Raw genomic sequence first — 7,087 nt, forward strand, 5'->3', positions numbered from 1 at the left:
TAAAATGGCTGAGGTACTTTCCCAAAATGGCTGGCGGCCCGGGCTTAGCCCAACACATAAATGGCTAAAAGTCTGCTTATTTGGGCTATGTTTAAGACAATTGGGTGTATACGAATTTGCATTTGTCACAGGCAAACTTTTGAGCTAACTGGCCTCAACATTCTTCAAAATTAAACAACCTAGGAGCTAATATACAAAGGACATCTTTGGCTCACTTATATAACATCTACTGAATGCCATTATAAGGAGAGTGTTTTTCTGGATTGTCAAAATCAAGGTGGAATTCTTAGATCCTACCAGGTGTTTCATTAAATTCACTAAGAGAAAAGAATTCTATAGCAGGCCCTCATACTGTATTCTTGGTAGTTGCTTGTTCTCATTGATTTCTTTCTTTTTAGGAATCTCCTTCAATCACTTCTCTGTTTAAGTGTAATCTAGTAATCTACTAACTTGAACAGAAAGTAAATACTTTTTTTTTTCCTTTTTGTCTTGTTTCGTGACCGGCAATGGATCGCAACCCTCAGTGTTGCTCTTGCACCTCGCTCAGCCAGTGAGCGGCCGGTCTGTATGTGGGATCCGAACCCTTGGCGGGAGCGCCGCCACGCTTCCCAAGCGGCGCACTGTAGCAGTGCGTCAGCGGGCCGGCCCAGAAAGTAAATACTTTTGATAAATATTTATTGAATCTATCATGTATACAGCAGTAACCAAAATTCATAAAAATCTTTATTTCATTGAGATTCCATTCTGTGAATTCCAAAATGGTTAGCCTGGATTTTATTTTATTCATTTATTTATTTATTTTATTGATCATACATATTTATGGGGCATAGAGCTACCATCAGCACCTGTGCCCAAGATATGATGAGCAAATCAATGCTATCAGTCTGCCCGCCACCTCAAATTGCAATTATTCCCCATGACCCCTACCCAACCTCTCCCCAATGCCTCTCTACCTCCCTACCCCCATTCTGGCAACCATAGGTCTGTTCTCTCCATCTGTAAGGCCAACACACCACTGTGGTCTTTCTTTCCTTCCTTCTTCCTCTCTTAGCACCCTCTTAGTGAGGGCCTGAGGTATTTTTCCCTCTTACTTAACTTAACATAATTTTCTCCAAGCTCATACATATTGCTGAAAATGGCAGAATTTCATTCTTTTTTATGGCTGAGTAGTATTCTATAGTTTATATATACCACATTTTCCTTATCCAGTCATCTGTCAATGGATTTTTAGGTTGGTTCCATATCTTGGCTATTGTAAATAGAGCTCCAATGAATATGGGAGTGGAAGTATCCCTTTGATATGATGATTTCCATTTGGGCATATACCCAGAATTGGGACTGCTGGATTGTATGGGATCTATCCATAGTTGTTTGAGAAATCTCCATACTGTTTTCCATAGTGGCTGTACTAATTTACAGTTCTACCAACAGTCGAAGAGTTCACATTTCTCTGCATCCTCACCAGCACTTGTTATTTTCAGTCCTTTTGTTATAGCTAGTCTAGCCAGGGTGAGATAATATCTCAATGCAGTTTTAATTTGCATTTCCCTGATGATTAGTGATATTGGACATTTTATCATGTACCTGTCAGTCATTTGTATGTAATCCTTTGAAAAATGTTTGTTCCGCTGCTTTGCTCATTTTTTAATTGGGTTATTTGTCTTTTTTTTTTTTAATATGTAGTTGTTTGAATTCCTTGTATGTGTTACATATTAACCCTTGTCAGATATATATTTTACAAATATTTTTTTCCCATTCTATAGGTTGTCTCTCTACTCTGTTGATCGTTTCCTTTGCTGTGCAGAAAATTTTTAGTTATAATCCCATTTGTTTATATTTCTTTTGTTGCTTGTGCTTTTGGTGTCTCATTCATAAAGTCTTTGCCCAGCCCTACTTCTTGAAGTGTTTTCCCTTAGCAGTTTTATAGTTTTAAGTCTTATATTTAAGTCTTTAATCCATTTGAATTGATTTTGGTATATGACGAGAGGTACAGGTATGGTTCTTTCTTCCTCATATGGTTGTCCAATTTTCCCAGCACTGTTTATTGAAGAGGTGGTCTTTTCCCCAGTGTATCTTCTAGTTGCCTTTGTCAAAGATCAGTTGGCTATAAGTCTGAAAGTTGATTTCTGGGTTCTCTATTCTGTTCCATTCATCAGTGCATCTACTTTTGTGCCAGTACCATGCTGCTTTGGTTACTATAGCTTTGTAGTATAATTTGAAGGCAGGTAGTATTATTTTATTTTATTTTATTTGCTCAGGATCGCTTTAGCTATTTGGGGCTTTTGTTGTTCCATATGAATGTTAGGATTGGTTTTTCTATCTCTGTGAAGAATGTCTTTGGTATTTTGATGGGGATTGCATTGAATCTGTAGATCACTTTGGGTAATACGGACACTTTAAAAATGTTGATTCTTCCAGTCCAAGAGCATGGAATGTCTTTCCACCTTTTTGTGTCTTCTTTAATTTTTTTCAGTAGTGATTTGTAGTTCTTAATGTAGAGATCTTTCACCTTCTTGTTTAAAATGATTCCTAGGGGCCGAGCCCGTGGCACACTTGGGAGAGTGCTGTGCTGGGAGTGCAGCAGCGCTCCCACCGTGGGTTCGGATCCTATATAGGGATGACCTGTGTGCTCACAGTGCTCACTGGCTGAGTGCAGTGTGGTCTCAAAAAGTACAAAAAAAAAAAAAAAAAAAAGATTCCTAGGTATTTTATGCTTCAGTTACTATTGTAAATGGGCTTATTTTCTTGATTTCTTTTTCTGCTATTTCATTATCGGAGAATAAAAACGTTACTGATTTTTGAGTGTTGATTTTATATCCTGCAACATTACTGAAATTGTTAAAAAGCTCTAGGAGTTTTTTGGTAGAGTCTTTAGGTTTTTCTATATATTGGATCATGTCACCGGCAAACAGGGACAATTTGACTTCATCTTTTCCAGTCTTCGTGTCCTTTATTTCTCTCTCTTTCCTGATTGTTCTGGCCAGCACTTCTAACACTATGTTAAATAGGAGTGGTGAGAGTGAGCATCCTTGTCTTCTTCCTGTTCTTAAGGGAACAGCTTTCAGCTTTTCCCCATTAAAGATGATAGACACAGTAGTTTTGCCATATATGGCTTTCATTGCTTTGAAATACTTTCCTTATAAATTTTCTGAGAGTCTTCATCATGAAGAGATGTTGAATTTTGTCAAATGCTGTTTATGCATCTATTGAGATAATCATATGTTTTTTGTCCTTGATTTTGTTGATGCAGGGTATCACATGTATTGACTTGCATATGTTGAACCATCCTTGTCTTCTCAGGATGAATCTCACTCAGTTGTCGTATGTAATGTTTTTGATGTATTGCTGTATTCTGATTGCTAGTATTTTGTTGAGGATTTTTATGTCTGTGTTCATCTGGGATATTGGCCTGTAGTTTTCTTTATCTGTTGTATTTTTTTTCTGTTTCTGGTATCAAGGTGATTCTGGCCTCATAGAATGAATTTGGGAGAATATCCTCTGTTTCAGTTTTTGGAATAGTTTGAAGAGAATTGGCATTGACTCCTCTTCAAAGGTTTGCTAGAATTCAGAAGTAAGCCATTTGGTCCTGGGCTTCTCTTTGTTGGGACACTCTTGATTACTGCTTCAATTTCAGTGCTTGTTATTGGACTGTTCAGGTTTTCTGTATCTTCTTGATTCAGTCTTGGTAGTTTCTATGTATCTAGGTTTCAAGTTTGTCAGCATATAGCTCTTTGTAATAGTCTCTAATGATTTCTGTATTTCTGTGGTATCAGTTGTAATGTCTCCTTTTTCATTTCTGAGTTTTGTTATTTGGGTGTTCTCTCTTCTTCTTCTTCTTCTTCTTTTTTTTTTTTTTTTGTTAACCTAAATAATGGTTCATCTATTTTGTTTATCTTCTCTAAAAATCAACTTTTTGTTTCACTGATCTTTTGCATTTTGGGGGGAGTCTCTATTTTGTTTACTTCTGCTCTGATCTTAATTATTTCTGCATGCCTACTAACTTTGGGATTGGACTGTTCTTGTTTTTCTAGTTCTTTGGGGTATAGCATTAATTTGTTTATTTGAAATTTGTCTCTTTTGTTAATGTAAGCATTAATTGCAATAAACTTTCCTCTTAGTACTGGTTTTGCAGTATCCCAGAGATTTTGGTATGATATGTCTTTATATTCATTGGTTTCAAGATTTATTTTTTTTTTTCTGTTTAATTTCTTCTTGGACCTATAGGTTATTCAGGAGTCTGTTGTTTAATTTACATGTATTTGTATAGTGTCTTGAGTTTTGTTTGTTATTAATTTCTATTTTTAACCCATTGTGGTCTGAAAAGATGCTTGAGATGAATTTGATATTTTAAAATTTGTTGAGACTTGATTTGTGACCAAATGTGGTCTATCTTGGAGAATGTTCCATGTGCTGATGCAAAGAATGTGTATTCTGTAGCTGTTGGATGAAATGTTCTGTAGATATCTGCCAGGTCCAACTGGTCCAAAGTCCAGTTTAAATCCTGAGTTTCACTGTTGATTTGTTGCCTAAATGATCTGTCTAGTGCTGAGAGAGGGGTGTTCACATTACCAGATATTATTTTGTTGGGCTCTGTCTCTTTCTTTATGTCTAATAGTGTTTGCTTTATATATCTGGGTGCTCCAGTATTGGGTGCATGTATATTTGATTGTTATGTCTTCTTGCTGGAAAGATCCCTTTATCACTATGTAGAGTCCTTCCTTTTCTCTTTTTAAGATTTTGGTTTAAAGTCTATTTTATCTGAGATAAGTAGTAGCTACTTCTGCTTGTTTTCGGTTTCTATTTGTGTGGTATATCTTTTTCCATCCCTTCACTATTAGTCTGTGTGCATTTCTACAGGTGAGGTTGGTCTCTTGAAGACAGCATATGGTTGGGTCTAGCTTCTTAATCTAATTGGTCCATCTGTGTCCTTTGAATGTGGAGTGTAATCCATTTACATTTAGGGGTATTATTGAGAGATATTGTCTTACTCCTGCCATTTTATTGCCTTTTGTGTAGATTATTTAAATATCTTTTGTTCCTTTCTTCCCCTTTTATTATTCATCTTTGTTTTTTTTTTGAGTTGATAAGATTTAATTTCTTCTTTCTTTCTCATTTGCATTTGTGTTTCACCATTGGGTTTTGTTCTTTATTATGTGTTTGTGGTAGTGATTATTGTTTTTCAGATTCCAAAGGCAGGAATCCTTTGAGAATTTATTATAGTGCTGGTATTCTTGCTGTTTTAGTTTGTCTGGGAAATATACTGTTTCTCCCTCATTTCTGAAGGGTAAGCTTGCTGGGTATAGCGTTCTTAGCTGGCAGTTTTTGTGTTTTTTTTTTTTTTTTTTTCTGTTAGTATTTTGAATATGTCATCCCATTTTCTTCTCACCTGTAAAGTTTCAATGAGAAATCTATTGTTAGTCTACTAGGTCCTATCTTATAAGTGACTTGATGCTTTTTTTTTTTTTGCCACCTTTATGATTCTCTCTTTGTCTTTGAACTTTGCTTGTTTGACTGTAATTTGTCTTGGAGAGGATCTTTTTGGATTGAATTTTCTGTAGATTTATTCAATTATGTCCACAAAGTTCATATATTAGAAGCTTAATGTCCACTGTGACAATGTTGACAGGGTGGGAAATCCTATTATGGTAATTGAAAGGTGGAGCTTTGAAGAGGTGATTAAATTGTAGGCACATGCCATAGTGAATGGATTAATAATGGTGGTCAGTGTCATGGTTCTGAGGGCTTTAAAAAGAGAGTGAATGAGGAAGTTAATTTCTCCTTCTCTCTCTCTCTCTCTCTCTCTCTGCTCTAACCATTTCTGCCATGTGAGACACCTGGATCACTGTTGCCACAACCAAGACCCTCAACAGATGTGCTCCCTGCACTTTGGACTTCCCAGCTTCTGAAACTGTAACCAATAAATTTCATTTTCGTTTCATGTATTTTGTTATAAGCAATAGAAATGGACTCATACAAATATGCTTGGGGATCTTTGAGCTTCAGCAATCTGAAGTTCTGTGTCTCTCTGTATATCTGGGAAGTTTTCTGTAATTCTTTCATTGAATAGATTTTCAATGCATTTATTTTTCTCTTTTCCTTCTGGAACACCCATGATTCAGATGCTTGTGTGCTTAAGTTTGTCTGCTAGCTCTCTTAGACTTACTTCATTTTTAAATTTTTTTTCTTTCTTTCTTTTCTTTTTTTTTTTTTTTTTTCTGTCTGCCTGGATTAGTTTGTAAAGACTATCTTTGTGATCAGAGATTCCTTCTTCTGTTTGATCAAATTTGCTGCTTAAGGTCTCAGTTGTGTTATTTATTTCATTGAATGAATCTTTCCGTTCCAGGAGTTCTGCTACATTATCTTTTAAAGTATTAATCTCTTTGTAAATTTCCTCCTTGATATCCTGGATATTTTTTTTTCTTATTTCATTGTGTTGTCTAACTGAGTCTTCTCTTATTTCATTGAGTTTCCTCAAGATTGTTACTTGGAATTCTTTTTTAGTCATTTCAAGAGTTTCCTGTTCTGTAGGGCTTGATAACTGAGAATTACTATATTCTTTTGGTGTTGTCATATTTTCTTGTTTTTTTGTATTTCTATTATCTCTACATTGATTTGTGGTCATCTGGTAGATCAGTTGCTGTTTCTGTTACTCTGGAGCAGACTTTGCGGAGAAAGACTTCCTCCTTTTTTTCCAGGATCCTCTGGTGGCTCTCCTTGTCTCAATGGAGTTGAATATGTGGTGGGCCACCTGCACAGTGGTTGTGGCTGCTTCTGTGGTGACTAGCTGTCCTTTTAGTGGTAGAAACTGTGGTGGTGGCTGTTGTGGACCACCTCCTTGGTAGCATTGCAGGACCTCCTGGTTGTGGTGGGTGGTGCTGAGTACTGGCTGCTGTGAGGGTCAGAGGTGGGCTGCCTTGGGGCTTTTCCCACTTTTGCATCCCCAGTCACAGGAGGTGGCCTATGCTGGGTCCTGCCTTGTTTGTGGATAGTGGGAGGGCTGTCCAGGGGTCTTTTCCTTACCTGTGCATCCCTGGTTGCTGCTGGTGGGTGGCTCTGGGTCCTGCCTTGTTTGCAGAGGTGAGTAGGC

The 7,087-nt window shown here is 36.9% G+C and overlaps 1 pseudogene; it reads left to right on the forward strand.

The window, feature by feature from the left end:
- Positions 1 to 7,087, forward strand: part of LOC103606860 — a 45,661-nt pseudogene that overhangs the window by 689 nt on the left and 37,885 nt on the right.

This window comes from Galeopterus variegatus, unplaced genomic scaffold (genome assembly GCF_000696425.1).
Source record: "Galeopterus variegatus unplaced genomic scaffold, G_variegatus-3.0.2 Scaffold6901, whole genome shotgun sequence".
NCBI classification, from domain to species: Eukaryota; Metazoa; Chordata; class Mammalia; order Dermoptera; family Cynocephalidae; genus Galeopterus; species Galeopterus variegatus.